This window comes from Oncorhynchus keta, chromosome 4, assembly GCF_023373465.1.
Source record: "Oncorhynchus keta strain PuntledgeMale-10-30-2019 chromosome 4, Oket_V2, whole genome shotgun sequence".
NCBI lineage: Eukaryota > Metazoa > Chordata > Actinopteri > Salmoniformes > Salmonidae > Oncorhynchus > Oncorhynchus keta.
Genome location: NC_068424.1, coordinates 72,393,961 through 72,412,608, shown reverse-complemented (window position 1 = coordinate 72,412,608; position 18,648 = coordinate 72,393,961). Strand labels below are relative to the sequence as shown.

The following is an 18,648-nucleotide window of genomic DNA, read 5'->3' as shown; positions in this document are numbered from 1 at the left end:
CTCTACCCACACACTGGACTTTACCCACACACTGGACTCTACCCACACACTGGAATGTACCCACACACTGGACTCTACTCACACACTGGACTTTACCTCCACACTGGACTTTACCCACACACTGGACTCTACCCACACACTGGACTCTACCCACACACTGGACTCTACCCACACACTGGACTCTACCCACACACTGAACTCTACCCACACACTGAACTCTACCCACACACTGAACTCTACCCACACACTGGACTTTACCCACACACTGAACTCTACCCACACACTGAACTCTGCCCACACACTGGACTTTACCCACACATTGAACTCTACCCACACACTGGACTTTACCCACACACTGGACTCTACCCACACACTGGACCTACACACTCACGCATAATGACACTGTCACCCCAACACATACAGCAAATCAAATCAAATGGTGTTTGTCACACGCCGAATACAACAGGTGTGGACTTTACTGTGAAATGCTTACTTTCGAGACCTTTCCCAACAATGCAGAGTAAAAAATTTAGACAAATGTGCACAAAAAAATGTTAAGTAAATAGTAACACAATAAAATAACAATAATGGGACTGTATACATGGAGAACTGGTACCAAGTCAATATGCAGGGGTACAAGGTGGTGGAGGTGATTGAGGTAATATGTACATGTTGGTAGAGGTAAAGTGACTAGGCAATCAGGATAGATAATAAAGAGGGTAGCAGCAGTGTTGGTAGTTGAGGTAATATGTACAGGTTGGTAGAGGTAAAGTGACTAGGCAATCAGGATAGATAATAAAGAGGGTAGCAGCAGTGTTGGTAGTTGAGGTAATATGTACATGTTGGTAGAGGTAAAGTGACTAGGCAATCAGGATAGATAATAAAGAGGGTAGCAGCAGTGTTGGTAGTTGAGGTAATATGTACATGTTGGTAGAGGTAAAGTGACTAGGCAATCAGGATAGATAATAAAGAGGGTAGCAGCAGTGTTGGTAATTGAGGTAATATGTACATGTTGGTAGAGGTAAAGTGACTAGGCAATCAGGATAGATAATAAAGAGGGTAGCAGCAGTGTTGGTAGTTGAGGTAATATGTACATGTTGGTAGAGGTAAAGTGACTAGGCAATCAGGATAGATAATAAAGAGGGTAGCAGCAGTGTTGGTAGTTGAGGTAATATGTACATGTTGGTAGAGGTAAAGTGACTAGGCAATCAGGATAGATAATAAAGAGGGTAGCAGCAGTGTTGGTAGTTGAGGTAATATGTACATGTTGGTAGAGGTAAAGTGACTAGGCAATCAGGATAGATAATAAAGAGGGTAGCAGCAGTGTTGGTAGTTGAGGTAATATGTACATGTTGGTAGAGGTAAAGTGACTAGGCAATCAGGATAGATAATAAAGAGGGTAGCAGCAGTGTTGGTAGTTGAGGTAATATGTACATGTTGGTAGAGGTAAAGTGACTAGGCAATCAGGATAGATAATAAAGAGGGTAGCAGCAGTGTTGGTAGTTGAGGTAATATGTACATGTTGGTAGAGGTAAAGTGACTAGGCAATCAGGATAGATAATAAAGAGGGTAGCAGCAGTGTTGGTAGTTGAGGTAATATGTACATGTTGGTAGAGGTAAAGTGACTAGGCAATCAGGATAGATAATAAAGAGGGTAGCAGCAGTGTTGGTAGTTGAGGTAATATGTACATGTTGGTAGAGGTAAAGTGACTAGGCAATCAGGATAGATAATAAAGAGGGTAGCAGCAGTGTTGGTAGTTGAGGTAATGTGTACATGTTGGTAGAGGTAAAGTGACTAGGCAATCAGGATAGATAATAAAGAGGGTAGCAGCAGTGTTGGTAGTTGAGGTAATATGTACATGTTGGTAGAGGTAAAGTGACTAGGCAATCAGGATAGATAATAAAGAGGGTAGCAGCAGTGTTGGTAGTTGAGGTAATATGTACATGTTGGTAGAGGTAAAGTGACTAGGCAATCAGGATAGATAGTCTGGGTGGCCATTTGACAACCTGTTTAGCAGTCTTATGGCTTGGGGGTAGAAGCTGTTGAGGAGGCTTTTGGTCCCAGACTTGGTGCTCCGGTACCTCTGGCCATGCGGCAGCAGTGAGAACAGTCTATGACTTGGGTGGCTGGGGCCTTCCTCTGACACCGCCTGGTATAGAGGTCCTGGATGGCAGAGAGTTCAGCCTCTTCACCACTGTGTTGGTGTGTTTGGTCCTCATTGATGTGGACACCGAGGAACTTGAAGCTCTTGACCCACACTGCTACAGCCCCATCGATGCTAAACCCCTCCGTTTCCTGTAGTCAACAATCACCTCCTTTGTCTTACTGATGTTGAGGGAGAGGTTGTTGTCCTGGCACCACACTGCCAGGTCTCTGACCTCCTCGCTGTTGGCTGTCTCATCATCAAAGGTGTTGGAGTAGTGCGTAGCCATGCAGTTGTTGTTGAACAGGGGGGACTTACCCCTAAAGGGCCCCTGTGTTGAGGGTCAGCGTGCCGAATGTGTTGTTGCTTACCCTCACCACCTGGGGGCAGCCCGTCAGGAAGTCCAGGATCCAGTTTCAGAGGGAGGTATTCAGTCCCAGGGTCGTTCGTTTAGTGATGAGCTTGGAGGGCACTGGTGGTGTTGAATGCTGCTCTGTAGTCAATGAAAAGCATTCTCACTTAGGTGTTCCTCTTGTCCAGGTGGGAAAGGGCAGTGTGGAATGCAATAGACATTGCGACATATGTGGATCTGTTGCGGCGGTATGCGAATTGGAGTGGGTCTAGGGTTTCTGGGATAATGGTGTTGATGTGAACCATTTCAAGGCTTACAGATGTGAGCGTTCTTGGGCACAGGGACTATAGTGGTCTGCTTGAAACATGTACAGTACCAGGCAAAAGTGTGGACATGCCTACTCATTCAAGGGTTTTTCTTTATTTGTACTATTTTCTACATTGTAGAATAATAGTGAAGACATCAACACTATTAAATAACAACTATGGAATCATGTAATACCCAAAAAGTGTTAAACAAATAAAAATATATTTTATATTTGAGATTCTTTAAAGTAGCCACTTTTGCCATGATGACAGCTTTGCATACTCTTGGCATTCTCTCAACCAGCTTCATGAGGTAGTCACCTGGAATGCATTTCAATTAACAGATGTGCCTTATTAAAAGTTATTTTGTGGAATTTCTTTCCTTCTTAATGCGTTTGAGCCAGCCGGTTGTGTTGTGGTATACAGAAGATAGCCCTATTTGTTCAAATTGTCACGCCCTGATCTGTTTCACCTGTCCCTGTGATTGTCTCCACCCCATCCAGGTGTCGCTTATTTCCCCCAGTGTATTTATCCCTGTGTTTCCTGTCTCTCTGTGCCAGTTTGTCTTGTATGTTTTCCAAGTCAACCAGCGTTTCTCCCGTTCTCCTGCTTTTTGCATTCTCCTTTTTCTAGTCCTCCCAGTTTTGACCCTTGCCTGTTTCTGGACTCTGTACCCGCCTTCCTGACCTTTCTGCCTGCCTTGACCATGAGCCTGTCTGCTCGTACCTCCTGGACTCTGATCTGGTTTTGACCTTTTCCTGTACAATACCATTCTCTTGCCTACTCCTTTTGGATCAATAAACATTGTAAGACTCCAACCATCTGCCTCCTGTGTCTGCATCTGGATCTCGTATATAGGGATTTCTATTCCCTGTATATAGCCATGTTATTTTCTACTCCCTGTATATAGCCATGTTAGTTTCTACTCCCTGTATATAGCCATGTTAGTTTCTACTCCCTGTATATAGCCATGTTAGTTTCTACTCCCTGTATATACCCATGTTAGTTTCTACTCCCTGTATATAGCCATGTTAGTTTCTACTCCCTGTATATAGCCATGTTAGTTTCTACTCCCTGTATATAGCCATGTTAGTTTCTACTCCCTGTATATACCCATGTTAGTTTCTACTCCCTGTATATACCCATGTTAGTTTCTACTCCCTGTATATAGCCATGTTAGTTTCTACTCCCTGTATATACCCATGTTAGTTTCTACTCCCTGTATATAGCCATGTTAGTTTCTACTCCTGTATATAGCCATGTTAGTTTCTACTCCATGTATATACCCATGTTAGTTTCTACTCCCTGTATATAGCCATGTTAGTTTCTACTCCCTGTATATAGCCATGTTATTTTCTACTCCCTGTATATAGCCATGCTATTTTCTACTCCCTGTATATACCCATGTTAGTTTCTACTCCTGTATATAGGGAATAGAAACTAACATGGCTATATACAGGGAGTATATAGCCATGTATATAGCCATGTTAGTTTCTATTCCCTGTATATAGCCATGTTATTTTCTACTCCCTGTATATAGCCATGTTAGTTTCTACTCCCTGTATATAGCCATGTTAGTTTCTACTCCCTGTATATAGCCATGTTAGTTTCTACTCCCTGTATATAGCCATGTTAGTTTCTACTCCCTGTATATAGCCATGTTAGTTTCTACTCCCTGTATATAGCCATGTTAGTTTCTACTCCCTGTATATAGCCATGTTAGTTTCTACTCCCTGTATATAGCCATGTTAGTTTCTACTCCCTGTATATACCCATGTTAGTTTCTACTCCCTGTATATAGCCATGTTGTGTTCTACTCCCTGTATATAGCCATGTTAGTTTCTACTCCCTGTATATAGCCATGTTAGTTTCTACTCCCTGTATATAGCCATGTTAGTTTCTACTCCCTGTATATAGCCATGTTAGTTTCTACTCCCTGTATATAGCCATGTTGTGTTCTACTCCCTGTATATAGCCATGTTAGTTTCTACTCCCTGTATATAGCCATGTTATTTTCTACTCCCTGTATATACCCATGTTAGTTTCTACTCCCTGTATATAGCCATGTTAGTTTCTACTCCCTGTATATAGCCATGTTAGTTTCTACTCCCTGTATATACCCATGTTAGTTTCTACTCCCTGTATATACCCATGTTAGTTTCTACTCCCTGTATATAGCCATGTTAGTTTCTACTCCCTGTATATACCCATGTTAGTTTCTACTCCCTGTATATAGCCATGTTAGTTTCTACACCCTGTGTATAGCCATGTCATTTTCTACTCCCTGTCTATAGCCATGTTATGTTCTACTCCCTGTATATAGCCATGTTAGTTTCTACTCCCTGTATATACCCATGTTAGTTTCTACTCCCTGTATATAGCCATGTTAGTTTCTACTCCCTGTATATACCCATGTTAGTTTCTACTCCCTGTATATAGCCATGTTAGTTTCTACACCCTGTGTATAGCCATGTCATTTTCTACTCCCTGTCTATAGCCATGTTGTGTTCTACTCCCTGTATATAGCCATGTTAGTTTCTACTCCCTGTATTTAGCCATGTTAGTTTCTACTCCCTGTATATAGCCATGTTAGTTTCTACTCCCTGTATATAGCCATGTTATGTTCTACTCCCTACAGTATATTTAGCCATGTTATGTTCTACTCCCTGTATATAGCCATGTTAGTTTCTACTCCTAGTATATAGCCATGTTAGTTTCTGCTCCCTGTATATAGCCATGTTAGTTTCTACTCCCTGTATATAGCCATGTTAGTTTTTACTCCCTGTATATAGCCATGTTAGTTTCTACACCCTGTGTATAGCCATGTCATTTTCTACTCCCTGTCTATAGCCATGTTGTGTTCTACTCCCTGTATATAGCCATGTTAGTTTCTACTCCCTGTATTTAGCCATGTTAGTTTCTACTCCCTGTATATAGCCATGTTAGTTTCTACTCCCTGTATATAGCCATGTTATGTTCTACTCCCTACAGTATATTTAGCCATGTTATGTTCTACTCCCTGTATATAGCCATGTTAGTTTCTACTCCTAGTATATAGCCATGTTAGTTTCTGCTCCCTGTATATAGCCATGTTAGTTTCTACTCCCTGTATATAGCCATGTTAGTTTTTACTCCCTGTATATAGCCATGTTAGTTTCTACTCCCTGTATTTAGCCATGTTATGTTCTACTCCCTGTATTTAGCCATGTTATGTTCTACTCCCTGTATATAGCCATGTTAGTTTCTACTCGCTACAGTATATTTAGCCATGTTAGTTTCTACTCCCTGTATATAGCCATGTTAGTTTCTACTCCCTGTGCATATAGCGATGTTAGTTTCTACTCCCTGTGTATATAGCCATGTTAGTTTCTACTCCCTGTATATAGCCATGTTAGTTTCTACTCCCTGTATATAGCCATGTTAGTTTCTACTCCCTGTATATAGCCATGTTAGTTTCTACTCCCTGTATATAGCCATGTTAGTTTCTACTCCCTGTATATAGCCATGTTAGTTTCTACTCCCTGTATATACCCATGTTATGTTCTACTCCCTACAGTATATTTAGCCATGTTATGTTCTACTCCCTGTATATAGCCATGTTAGTTTCTACTCCTAGTATATAGCCATGTTAGTTTCTGCTCCCTGTATATAGCCATGTTAGTTTCTACTCCCTGTATATAGCCATGTTAGTTTTTACTCCCTGTATATAGCCATGTTAGTTTCTACTCCCTGTGTATAGCCATGTCATTTTCTACTCCCTGTCTATAGCCATGTTGTGTTCTACTCCCTGTATATAGCCATGTTAGTTTCTACACCCTGTGTATAGCCATGTCATTTTCTACTCCCTGTCTATAGCCATGTTGTGTTCTACTCCCTGTATATAGCCATGTTAGTTTCTACTCCCTGTATTTAGCCATGTTAGTTTCTACTCCCTGTATATAGCCATGTTAGTTTCTACTCCCTGTATATAGCCATGTTATGTTCTACTCCCTACAGTATATTTAGCCATGTTATGTTCTACTCCCTGTATATAGCCATGTTAGTTTCTACTCCTAGTATATAGCCATGTTAGTTTCTGCTCCCTGTATATAGCCATGTTAGTTTCTACTCCCTGTATATAGCCATGTTAGTTTTTACTCCCTGTATATAGCCATGTTAGTTTCTACTCCCTGTATATACCCATGTTAGTTTCTACTCGCTACAGTATATTTAGCCATGTTAGTTTCTACTCCCTGTATATAGCCATGTTAGTTTCTACTCCCTGTGCATATAGCGATGTTAGTTTCTACTCCTGTGTATATAGCCATGTTAGTTTCTACTCCCTGTATATAGCCATGTTAGTTTCTACTCCTGTATATAGCCATGTTAGTTTCTGCTCCCTGTATATAGCCATGTTAGTTTCTACTCCCTGTATATAGCCATGTTAGTTTTTACTCCCTGTATATAGCCATGTTAGTTTCTACTCCCTGTATATACCCATGTTAGTTTCTACTCCCTGTATATAGCCATGTTAGTTTCTACGCCCTGTGTATAGCCATGTCATTTTCTACTCCCTGTATATAGCCATGTTAGTTTCTACTCCCTGTATATAGCCATGTTAGTTTCTACTCCCTGTATATAGCCATGTTATGTTCTACTCCCTGTATATAGCCATGTTATGTTCTACTCCCTGTATATAGCCATGTTATGTTCTACTCCCTGTATATAGCCATGTTAGTTTCTACTCCCTGTATATAGCCATGTTATGTTCTACTCCCTGTATATAGCCATGTTATGTTCTACTCCCTGTATATAGCCATGTTAGTTTCTACTCCCTGTATATAGCCATGTTAGTTTCTACTCCCTGTATATAGCCATGTTAGTTTCTACTCCCTGTATATAGCCATGTTAGTTTCTACTCCCTGTATATAGCCATGTTAGTTTCTACTCCCTGTATATAGCCATGTTAGTTTCTACTCCATGTGTATATAGCCATGTTAGTTTCTACTCCCTGTGTATATAGCCATGTTAATTTAACTCGTTACTGTTATTCTTTATTCAGTGTATTTATTTATTCCTTGTGTCACTATTTATATTTGAACTCTGCATTGTTGGAAAATGACCTGTAAGTAACCATTTCACTGTTAGTCGACACATATTTTTTTATGAAGCATGTGACAAATACAATTTGATTTGATTTGTAAGTGGTTATAGTGGTAGTATATGTATAATATACTGTAGTGGTAGTATATATAGCATACTGTAGTAATAGTTGTGGTATATATTGTACACTGTAGTGATAGTGGTAGTATACTGTAGTGATAGTGATATTATACATATGTTATACTGTAGTGATAGTAGTAGTATATATATTATACTGTAGTGATAGTGGTAGTATATATAGTATATATAGTAACTGTAGTAATATAATATAATAATAATATAATAATAATAATAGTAACTGTAGTGGTAGTATATATAGTATACTGTATTGGTAGTATATGTATAATATACTGTAGTAATAGTGATATTCTACATATATTATACTGTAGTGGTTGTAGTAGTATATATATTATACTGTAGTGATAGTGATAGAATATGTATAAAATACTGGAGTGCTATAATATGTATAATATACTGTAGTGGTAGTATATATAGTGTACTGTAGTGATAGTGGTAGAATATGTATAATATACTGTAGTTGTAGTATATACAGTATACTGTAGTGATAGTGGTAGTATATGTATAATATACTGTAGCGGTAGTATATATAGTGTACTGTAGTGAAAGCGGTAGTATATATAGTATACTGTAGTGATAGTGGTAGAATATGTATAATATACTGTAGTGGTAGAGTATATAGTATACTGTAGTGATAGTGGTAGTATATGTATAATATACTGTAGTGAAAGTGGTAGTATATATAGTATACTTTAGTGATAGTGGTAGTATATATAGTATACACAACTGTGGGAAGCATTGGAGTCAACATGGGCCAGCCTCCCTGTGGAACACATCCTGTAGAGTACATGTCCTGACAAAAGGCTGTACTGAGGGCAAAAGGGGTGCAACTCAATATTAGGAAGGTGTTCTTCATGTTTTGTACTTTCCGTGTATAGGGAGTGTACTGTAGTGGCAGTGGTTTTGTATAGCACAGTGACCTTTCACAGCTTCTTACTGTCAACTCACATTGGCTGTGTCACCACCTCATCCATCAGACTCTGAGTGGCACAAAGAGGCTGGCACTTACCTCAGGACCACAGCAGCTGGGGCACGCCATGCCAACACAAGCACATGAAAACATGCACACACACACACACATGTATGCACAAACACACACAGGAACACATACACAGGCACTCTCACACACATGACCATACACACAAACGTACTCACACACACACACACACACACACACACACACACACACACACACACACACACACACACACACACACACACACACACACACACACACACACACACACACACACACACACACACACACACACACACACACACACACACACACACACACACACTAATCACTGGTCATTGATTCCAGTCTTAACGTGTTCCTATTGATGGGATTCGGTAAGAGAATGATTACTCTTCCAAGTGCCGGTGTGCACACTTCCGTATCACTGTGGAAACTACCTATTGTTGCTTGGCTGCTGAGACAGGAAGCACTTTTCACAACAACTCCTTGACACACATATTCCAAGTATTGCCTGAACAACTCACGCAAACACTCAAAAGTTACCAAAGACTCCAGCCACCCAAGACATGGACTGTTCTCCATGCTCTTGACTCCTAAATTGCTTTTATCCCCTGGCCATAAGACTGACTACCAACTATTGCTATCCATCTCCCACGGGCCCATCCACAGGTCTCTACCCACTCAGACACAACCTACACTGCTGCTAAAATGATTATTGATTAGATGTATTATTCCATTACATTGCTGTCCATTGATTATTGATTTCCATTACCATTAGTATATATGTATTTATCCTGCTACTGGTCACTATTACTCCTGTTTACATGTATACAGTGGGGCAAAAAAGTATTTAGTCAGACACCAATTGTGCAAGTTCTCCCACTTAAAAAGATGAGAGAGGCCTGTAATTTTCATCATAGGTACACTTCAACTATGACAGACAAAATGAGAAAAAATTATCCAGAAAATCACATTGTAGTATTTTTAATGAATTTATTTGCAAATTATGGTGGAAAATACGTATTTGGTCACCTACAAACAAGCAAAACTTCTGGCTCTCACAGACCTGTAACTTTGTCTTTAAGAGGCTCCTCTGTCCTCCACTCGTTACCTGTATTAATGGCACCTGTTTGAACTTGTTATCAGTATAAAAGACACCTGTTCACAACCTCAAACAGTCACACCCCAAAACATCACTGCTCTAGAGGAGATCTGCATGGAGGAATGGGCCAAAATACCAGCAACAGTGTGTGAAAACCTTGTGAAAACGTTTGACCTCTGTCATTGCCAACAAAGGGTATATAACAAAGTATTGAGATAAACGTTTGTTATTGACCAAATACGTATCGTATTTTCCACCATAATTTGCAAATAAATTCATTAAAAATCCTACAATGTGATTTTCTGGATTTGTTGGAAGAGTGGGGGTAACATCTCACAGCAAGAACTGGCAAATCTGGTGCAGTCCATGAGGAGGAAATGCACTGCAGTACTTAATGCAGCTGGTGGCCACACCAGATACTGACTGTTACTTCTGATTTTGACCTCCCCACCTTTGTTCAGGGACACATTGTTCAATTTCTGTTAGTCAGATGTCTGTGGAACTTGTTCAGTTTATGTCTCAGTTGTTGAATCGTGTTATGTTCATACAAATATTTACACATTAAGTTTGCTGAAAATAAACGCAGTTGACAGTGAGAAGACGTTTCTTATATCCTTCTACCAGTCACTTTTCCGCCCTATTTACATATTCTAGCTGTCACGACTTCTACCGAAGTCGAAGCCTCTCCTTGTTCGGGCGGTGCTCGGCGGTCAACGTCACCGGTCTTCTAGCCATCATTGATCCATTTTTAATTTTCCATTGGTTTTGTCTTGTCTTCCTACACACCTGGTTTCAATCCCATTCATTACCTGTTGTGTATTTTCCCCTCATGTCTTTGTCAGAGATTGTTTGTTATTTCAGTGTTGTGTTGGTTTTTGCATTGGTGCGTGACGGGGTCCTCGTACCCACTTTATTTATTGTTACATTTAGTGTTTGGAGTATGTTTTGTTTACGTAGAATGTATGCACACATGACTGTAAGTCGCTTTGGATAAAAGCGTCTGCTAAATGGTATATATTATTATTATATTATTATTGTTTATTGTTATTAAATACTCCATTACACTCAGTTTGATTCTCCTGCGCCTGACTTATCTGCCACCTATACACACGGCTCTCACAGAATCTCTGACCCAATAATGAAGTCAGCAGGAGAAGGTACCCCGGCCAAGGAGGTGGAGGAGCGCATCATGGAACACACGGAGATGATTGACAATCTGAGCGCCGCCATGGATCACGTTGTCCAGATTATAGCCGCTGGAAGAGACAGGGAGTTTTTTCAGCGCCTCCACCAGCACAACCCCGGGGTCTCCCCTAAGCACCCTTTCCCCACCTGAACCCAGCAGGTTCCATTTATCCCTGCCTAAGGTGTACGACGGAGATACTGTCAGCTGCCAGGGTTTTCTCCTCAAACTAAGCCTGTACCTGGCCACATTCCACCCAGCTCCATCGGACCGTGGGAAGAGTTACGCCCTCGTCTCGTGCCTCACCGGGAAAGCCCCAGAGTGGGCCAGCGCTGTGTGTGGAGAAGAGGATGCGGCGTTGGACCATTTTGAGGAGTTCACCCGCCATTTCAGGACAGTATTCGACCACCCACCCGAAGGCAGAGCGGCAGGTGAGCGTCTCTACCATCTGAGGCAGGAGACGAGGAGCGCCCAGGAGATTACTCTGGAGTTTAGGACCCTGGCTGCCGGCGCTGTATGGAGCGACAGGGCCCTGATCGACCATTACCGCTGTAGTCTACGCGAGGACGTCCGTCGTGACCTGGCCTGTAGAGACACCACCCTCACCTTCGACCAGCTGGTGGACATGTCCATCAGGCTGGACAACATGCGGGCTACTCGTGGACGTCTAGATTGGGGTCTGGCTGTTCCATCCTCCCGCACCCTCTCTCCTGTACCCATGGAGTTAGCAGGGAGACCGGAGGGGGTTCCCGCTCGAGCACCATATGTGGTCGCAGAGGTCACACTGCTGGTCGATGCCGGGTTGGTTCCTCTGGGAATCAAGACATCAGGCAGGGCACTCTGGTGTCACCCCAGGTGAGTAGGCACCATTCTCATCCAGAGCGCTCTGTTGCACATATGTCTGTCTCTGTCACTTTTCCTGAATTTTTGCCCGCGTTCCTAGTATAAGGTGCGAGTAGATTCAGGCGTGGCTGGGAATTTCATTAATAAAAGTTTGGCTCCATCACCGCAGACAGAACCACCCTTATCCTTCTATCAGCTGCTGGCGGCCACGACCTCATGGCAATCAGGAGATCCCTCTGCAGCTGGTCACCGTGGCTTGTCAGTACTTCCGGCGCCGACAGAGATGGCCGCCTCGCTTCGCGTTCTTAGGAAACTATGCAGTTTTTTGTTTTTTTACGTGTTATTTCTTACATTAGTACCCCAGGTCATCTTAGGTTTCATTACATACAGTCGAGAAGAACTACTGAATATAAGATCAGCGTCAACTCACCATCAGTACGACCAAGAATATGTTTTCCGCGATGCGGATCCTGTGTTCTGCCTTACAAACAGGTCAACGGAATTGATTCCATGCAGCGACCCCAAAAAACGACTTCGTAAAAGAGGGAAACGTAGCGGTCTTCTGGTCAGACTCCGGACACGGGCACATCGTGCACCACTCCCTAGCATTCTTCTTGCCAATGTCCAGTCTCTTGACAACAAGGTTGATGAAATCCGAGCAAGGGTAGCAATTCCAGAGGGACATCAGAGACTGTAACGTTCTCTGCTTCACGGAAACATGGCTCACTGGAGAGACGCTATCCGGGGCGGTGCAGCCAACAGGTTTCTTCATGCATCGCGCCGACAGAAACAAACATCTTTCTGGTAAGAAGAGTGGCGGGGGCGTATGCCTCATGACTAACGAGACATGGTGTGATGAAAGAAACATACAGGAACTCAAATCCTTCTGTTCACCTGATTTAGAATTCCTCACAATCAAATGTAGACCGCATCTACCAAGATAATTCTCTTCGATTATAATCACAGCCGTATATATCCCCCCCAAGCAGACACATCGATGGCTCTGAACAAACTTTATTTAACTCTTTGCAAACTGGAAACCATTTATCCGGAGGCTGCATTCATTGTAGCTGGGGATTTTAACAAAGCTAATCTGAAAACAAGACTCCCTAAATTTTATCAGCATATCGATTGCGCAACCAGGGGTGGTAAAACCTTGGATCATTGTTACTCTAACTTCCGCGACGCATATAAGGCCCTGCCCCGCCCCCCTTTCGGAAAAGCTGACCACGACTCCATTTTGTTGATCCCTGCCTACAGACAGAAACTTAAACAAGAGGCTCCCACGCTGAGGTCTGTCCAACGCTGGTCCGACCAAGCTGACTCCACACTCCAAGACTGCTTCCATCACGTGGACTGGGACATGTTTCGTATTATGTCAGATAACAATATTGACAAATACGCTGATTCGGTGTGCGAGTTCATTAGAACGTGCGTTGAAGATGTCGTTCCCATAGCAACGATAAAAACATTCCCTAACCAGAAACCGTGGATTGATGGCAGCATTCGCGTGAAACTGAAAGCGCGAACCACTGCTTTTAATCAGGGCAAGGTGTCTGGTAACATGACCGAATACAAACAGTGCAGCTATTCCCTCCGCAAGGCTATCAAACAAGCTAAGCGTCAGTACAGAGACAAAGTAGAATCTCAATTCAACGGCTCAGACACAAGAGGCATGTGGCAGGGTCTACAGTCAATCACGGACTACAAGAAGAAACCCAGCCAAGTCACGGACCAGGATGTCTTGCTCCCAGGCAGACTAAATAACTTTTGCCCGCTTTGAGGACAATACAGTGCCACTGACACGGCCTGCAACGAAAACATGCGGTCTCTCCTTCACTGCAGCCGAGGTGAGTAAGACATTTAAACGTGTTAACCCTCGCAAGGCTGCAGGCCCAGACAGCATCCCCAGCCGCGCCCTCAGAGCATGCGCAGACCAGCTGGCCGGTGTGTTTACGGACATATTCAATCAATCCCTATACCAGTCTGCTGTTCCCACATGCTTCAAGAGGGCCACCATTGTTCCTGTTCCCAAGAAAGCTAAGGTAACTGAGCTAAACGACTACCGCCCCGTAGCACTCACTTCCGTCATCATGAAGTGCTTTGAGAGACTAGTCAAGGACCATATCACCTCCACCCTACCTGACACCCTAGACCCACTCCAATTTGCTTACCGCCCAAATAGGTCCACAGACGATGCAATCTCAACCACACTGCACACTGCCCTAACCCATCTGGACAAGAGGAATACCTATGTGAGAATGCTGTTCATCGACTACAGCTCGGCATTCAACACCATAGTACCCTCCAAGCTCGTCATCAAGCTCGAGACCCTGGGTCTCGACCCCGCCCTGTGCAACTGGGTACTGGACTTCCTGACGGGCAGCCCCCAGGTGGTGAGGGTAGGCAACAACATCTCCTCCCCGCTGATCCTCAACACGGGGGCCCCACAAGGGTGCGTTCTGAGCCCTCTCCTGTACTCCCTGTTCACCCACGACGGCGTGGCCACGCACGCCTCCAACTCAATCATCAAGTTTGCGGACGACACAACAGTGGTAGGCTTGATTACCAACAACGACGAGACGGCCTACAGGGAGGAGGTGAGGGCCCTCGGAGTGTGGTGTCAGGAAAATAACCTCACACTCAACGTCAACAAAACTAAGGAGATGATTGTGGACTTCAGGAAACAGCAGAGGGAACACCCCCCTATCCACATTGATGGAACAGTAGTGGAGAGGGTAGCAAGTTTTAAGTTCCTCGGCATACACATCACAGACAAACTGAATTGGTCCACTCACACAGACAGCGTCGTGAAGAAGGCTCAGCAGCGCCTCTTCAACCTCAGGAGGCTGAAGAAATTTGGCTTGTCACCAAAAGCACTCACAAACTTCTACAGATGCACAATCAAGAGCATCCTGGCGGGCTGTATCACTGCCTCCAGAGGGTAGTGAGGTCTGCACAACGCATCACCGGGGGCAAACTACCTGCCTTCCAGGACACCTACACCACCCAATGTTACAGGAAGGCCATAAAGATCATCAAGGACATCAACCACCCGAGCCACTGCCTGTTCACCCCGCTATCATCCAGAAGGCGAGGTCAGTACAGGTGCATCAAAGCTGGGACCGAGAGACTGAAAAACAGCTTCTATCCCAAGGCCATCAGACTGTTAAACAGCCACCACTAACATTGAGTGGCTGCTGCCAACACACTGACATTGACAGTGACCCAACTCCAGCCACTTTAATAATGGGAATTGATGGGAAATTATGTAAATGTATCACTAGCCACTTTAAACAATGCTACCTTATATAATGTTACTTACCCTACATTATTCATCTCATATGCATACGTATATACTGTACTCTATATCATCGACTGCATCCTTATGTAATACATGTATCACTAGCCACTTTAACTATGCCACTTTGTTTACTTTGTCTACATACTCATCTCATATGTATATACTGTACTCGATACCATCTACTGTATGCTGCCCTGTACCATCACTCATTCATATATCCTTATGTACATATTCTTTATCCCCTTACACTGTGTATAAGACAGTAGTTTTGGAATTGTTAGTTAGATTACTTGTTGGTTATCACTGCATTGTCGGAACTAGAAGCACAAGCATTTCGCTACACTCGCATTAACATCTGCTAACCATGTGTATGTGACAAATAAAATTTGATTTGATTTGATTTGAGGTCATGGAATGAGGACGTGGCTTATAGACTGGCCAATAAACAGGGACCGTGTGGGCTTTTTCACTCCCTTTGTTTTTTTATATTTTTTTTATATGAATATATATATATATATATATATATATATAGTTTATGGATCCTCATTGTTCCTGTGGATATGCCTCTCCCCGTTCATGCCTTAGATAGTTGACCATTAGGGTCAGGGTTTATCAGGGAGGCCACCACTCCTTTGTGTATGATAACGCATGGGGGTTGATTCTCCTGCGTATTCTGTGGTGCTATGCCTACCCTGGTTAGCTTGTCATGACCCCACTGTTTCTTGGCCACAGAGGGCTCTCACGGGGTGGTCACGAGAGTGCTCAGGTAGGTGTTTAGGGGATTCCGTTACTACGGTGTCTCCACCTACCAGGTCTCCACCGTGCGCATTCCCACAGAATTTGCAGATTCGGCTCTCACCTTCTTTTTGTAAAAAGAAGGCGACTCCATTACCACCCCATCGATGGGGGGATTGTGCGATAGATCTCCTGGTAGACGCTGCATTTCCCAGGAGTCACGTGTATCCCCTCTCACAGGCGGAGACGGAGGCTATGGAAACATATGTCTCCGAATCCCTGCGTCAGGGGTACATTCAGCCCTCCATTTCACCCGTCTCCTCGGGTTTCGTTTTTGTGAAGAAGGATGGCGGTTTGCGCCCATGCATTAATTATCGAGGTCTCAATAAAATCACGCTACCTCTTATCACGACAGCGATTGAGTCAATGCACGGGGCGCGCTTCTTCACTAAACTGGATCTCAGGAGTGCGTACAATCTGGTGCGTATTCGGAAGGGAGACGAGTGGAAGACGGCATTTAGCACCACCTCAGGTCATTATGAGTACTACATCATGACATATGGGTTGATGAATGCTCCATCAGTCTTCCAACCATTTGTAAACAAGATTTTCAGAGACCTGCATGAGCAGGGTGTAGTGGTGTATATTGATGATATCCTGACATACTCCGCTACACGCGCCGAGCATGTGTGCTTGGTCGCCTGTTGGAGCATGATCTATATGTCAAGGCTGAGAAATGCTTGTTCGTCCAACAATCCGTCTCCTTCCTAGGGCATCGGATTTCCACGTCAGGAGTGGAGATGGAGAGCGACCGCATTGCAGCCGTGTGTAATTGGCTGACTCCCAAGGAGGTGCAGCGATTTTTAGGGTTTGCCAACTACTACCGGAGGTTTATCAGGGGTTTTGGTCAGGTTGCTGCTCCCATTAGCTCACTGCTAAGGGGGGGCCGGTGCGCTTGCAGTGGTCGGCTGAGGCAATCGGGACTTTTAGGCACCTGAAGGCTCTGTTTACCTCGGTTCCTGTGTTGGCTCATCCAGATCCCTCTTTGCCATTCATAGTGGAAGTGGACGCATCCGAAGCTGGGATAGGAGGAGTGCTCTCTCAGCGCTAGGGTGTGCCACTGAAGTTCCGCCCCTGTGCCTTCTTTTCGAAGAGGCTCAGCCAAGGGGAGTGAAACTATGATGTGGGGGACCGGGAGCTGTTGGCTGTCACAAAAGCCTTGAAGGCGTGGAGACATTGGCTTGAGGGGGCTAAACACCCTTTTCTCATCTGGACTGACCATCGCAATCTGGAGTACATCTGGGAGGCGAGGAGACTGAATACTCGTCAGGCAAGGTGGGCCATGTTTTTCACCCGTTTTGTGTTTAACCTCTCTTACAGACCAGGCTCCCAGAACGTTAAGGCAGACGCATTGTCCTGGCTGTATGACACAGAGGAGCGGTCCATGGATCCCACTCCCATACTCCCAGCTTCTTGTTTGGTGGTGCCTGTAGTGTGGGAACTGGAAGCGGACATTGAGCGGGCATCACGTGCAGAGCCTTCTCCCCCTCAGTGTCCAGCTGTGCGTCTGTACGTTACGTCTGCTGTCCGCGACCAACTGATCTATTGGGCCCACATGTCACCCTCCTCTGGTCATCCTGGGATAGGTTGGACGGTGCGCTGTCTTGATGGGAGGTACTGGTGGCCCACTTTAGCTAAGGACGTGAGGATTTATGTTTCCTACTGCTCAGTGTGCCCCCAGTGCAAGGCTCCTAGACACCTTCTCAGAGGTAAGTTACAACCCTTACCTGTTCACAACGGCCATGGTCGCACCTGTCGGTGGATTTTTTTAACTGATCTTCCACCTTCACAGGGTAACACCACAATCCTGGTCCTGTCGTCTCCTCCCTTTGCCGGGTCTCCCTACGGCCTTACAAACTGCGGAGGCCCTGTTTACACACGTTTTCTGGCACTATGGGGTGCCTGAGGATATAGTGTCTGATCGGGGTCCCCAGTTCACATCAAGGGTCTGGAAGGCATTCATGGAACGTCTGGGGGTCTCGGTCAGCCTTACCTCAGGTTTTCACCCCGAGAGTAATGGGCAGGTGGAAAGAGTTAACCAGGATGTGAGTAGGTTTCTGCGGTCTTATTGCCAGGACCAGCCGGAGGAATGGGCGAAGTTCATGTCCTAGGCAGAGATGGCCCAGAACTTGCTACGCCACTCCTCCACTCACTTTTCTCCCTTTCAATGTGTATTAGGGTATCAGCTGGTTCTGGCTCCTTGTCATCAGAGTCAGACAGAGGCTCCTGCGGTGGACAATTGGTTCTGGCGCGGGGAGGAAACCTGGGAGGCCGCCCACGTCCACCTTCAGCACACCATACTGCGCTGGAAAGTTGGCACAGACCGTCACAGTGAGGGTCTGGCTGGGTCCGCAGTTTGTGGGGCCGTTTAAAGTCCTGAGGAGAGTGAACGAGGTATGTTATAGGTTACAGCTACCCACT

At 44.3% G+C, this 18,648-nt stretch overlaps 1 long non-coding RNA gene across 2 annotated transcripts; it reads left to right on the top strand.

Annotated features, from left to right (window-relative positions):
* The first annotated feature begins 426 nt into the window (after positions 1-426).
* On the top strand, positions 427-3,525 carry LOC127916264 (uncharacterized). Of its 2 annotated transcripts, none has more exons than XR_008094193.1 (3): positions 427-743; positions 999-1,763; positions 1,849-3,525. It is a non-coding gene; the product is annotated as an uncharacterized LOC127916264 (long non-coding RNA). The 2 variants fall into 2 exon arrangements; XR_008094192.1 differs by lacking the exon at positions 427-743 and adding an exon at positions 878-936 and having other exon boundaries at positions 1,022-1,763.
* Positions 3,526-18,648: the final 15,123 nt, after the last annotated feature.